Source organism: Trachymyrmex septentrionalis, unplaced genomic scaffold (genome assembly GCF_001594115.1).
Source record: "Trachymyrmex septentrionalis isolate Tsep2-gDNA-1 unplaced genomic scaffold, Tsep1.0 scaffold86, whole genome shotgun sequence".
In the NCBI taxonomy this organism is placed as follows: domain Eukaryota; kingdom Metazoa; phylum Arthropoda; class Insecta; order Hymenoptera; family Formicidae; genus Trachymyrmex; species Trachymyrmex septentrionalis.
This window is the reverse complement of record NW_017306049.1, coordinates 67,121-69,574: the sequence shown is the minus strand read 5'-3', so window position 1 is coordinate 69,574 and position 2,454 is coordinate 67,121.

The window sequence follows — 2,454 nt, the reverse complement described above, 5'->3', positions numbered from 1 at the left end:
TTTTTTTGAGACTACATCATTGCATCGATCTACGTAAAAGATGATGCTACTCCGATGTACAAGCTTCCGATTTTAAATGATAAAAAAATTTTTCTTCGTTATTTAAGCTTTATATTATCATGATTTTAGAATAACTATTATAACTAAAATAACTATAATAACTAGCACGTTTGGAATAAAAAATTTTGTAAGAAATAATTATAAAAAATTATTATATGGAAATCTGAGATATATATAATAGTAAAAAAAATCTGAGATAAAAAAAATAAAAGAAAATCTGAAAATAAATAAATTTTATATAAATTGTCTGATTGAGCATTAAATTATTAGAAAATTACTTGTCAATTAAATTTATGATATTACTACAATAGTTTAATTGCATTTATGAATCCGAAAAACCAAATCGACGCGCAGTTTGCATGACTACAAATATTAGGTTGAGTAAAAAGTCATCGCGTATTTTTTAGCTCAAAGTTGTATATACAATATCTTCGTCAATAATGAATGAAATTCAAATTTAAAAAAAGGGTTTTAAAGCTTGAAATCTCTACTTTTAAAAGCTTATCACATTTTTTAAGTTTATATGAGTTTGATAATTTTTACATACCAAAAACTACGAGCTGAAAAAGACGAAAAATTTTCTTCTCACTTTGTGGATTTGTAACGTGTCCAAAAAGAATTTGAGAAAATTTTCGATTACCTATCGTGAAAGCTTGATACTTTCCCTACAAAATCGTTTTTTTTTAATATTCCTACGACTTTTGATTACTGAGTTATCGCGGATTAAATAAAAGAATTATTTTGACTTTAATTGCTCATAACTCCATTAAAAATTGTCGTATCGTATAATTTAAAAAAGAGATTTTTAAAGCTGAAACTTTACTCTATTAAGATATATTTATATTGTTGGTAAGAAAGTAATTGCGGTTTTTACTGATAGATGTCTTTTAAAAAAACGCGATGACTTTTTACTTAACCTAATATAATATATCTGCAAGTACATCTATAGTACATAGTAATTCAGATTGAATTATATAACCATTAAAGATTTTATTTTGATCAATGTAGTCATTACTTATATTTGTTATTGTTGAATTTTCAAATGCATGCCGGCTCAGTAAGATTCTTATGTTTACACCTTTTTACTTTCATAATTAATGTATAAGTATACATATACACAAAGTAAAAAAAATAATGAAAGGAAAAAATTAACTTATCTTTTTATAAAAAAAAAATGTTTAAATGTATTGTGTGATAATTGATGGTATCGTCCAAAGTATAGAAAAACGCAAAAAGGGGCTTCACCTTGGCGATAAATGAATTTCGTTCTTTTTTGATATGAGTGTTTTAAACAAACATTGTGGTTTAAACTACACATGGGTGCTGTCCAATTGCTTGATACATCTTAGTATGAACGTAGCAAATTAATTCACATATTTTTGGTGGTAAATAATTTAATTCTTTTAAAGTTATGAAGTTATTGTAACAAATAATATGTAATTAAAAGGTTTAAATTACTTATTAGGACAGAAAATTAGTTAATTATTTTGCTACGTTTATGTCAATATGTGTCAAACAATTGGAAAAAACCCATCGTCATTCATCTTTTGGCATTTTGAAATATGCTGTAGCATATTTCGTTTGATATAATAAAATAAACAGCAATTTCAAAATACATTGTGTACGAAAAATTTTTGTGTGTTATAGGTTGCGTTCCACTTAACGTCCGCAACGCTCGCGTATATCGAGAGAGAGAGTGGAGCGGACTCATCCGAAAGGCGCCATTTGTAGTGCACCGTTGTGAGTAGGAGATATGGTAGGACCGTGATGGAACATACAGTGCTGCACATACTAGTATTGTACCGCACTCGTATTGTGTGTATGCACATACACATAATTATAAATGGCAGAACCAATCAGAAAAGAGAACATCTCCACTCTTGCTTGATTCTCTCTGAGACTAATATTCTCTCCCTCCTATTTCTCCGTAATAGGCAGGAAGTTTCGATATCAATTATTATTTGTATAAGATACTGAAGTAGTATAAAAACTAAAAATTCCACAAAATTCATTTAAATCGTCAGAAGTCCATTTCGGCTTCCGGTCCTCCAGTTTAATAAACACATATGTAATATAATATAATATAATATAATACAATATAAAAAGACCACATCATCTCGCGCACTCGGGCAAGACTGACGCCGAGAAGCATCATTCACTGTAGCGAAACTGCCCGGGGTTTATCTACAGGCGGCCGTTATATATAAAACAAGTCAAATTAAAAATGCTGCCACGAGAAGATCGGTTGACAGTTCAGAGGCAATTGCCTCTATGTATAGAGCATCCAGCTATCAAATCTTTATATGCATTGTTTTTGTATTGGACAGCGCCGACGCCATGCGCGTTATTTCATACTTACCATATATACTTATCATTTTTTCTCTCGATATGTTG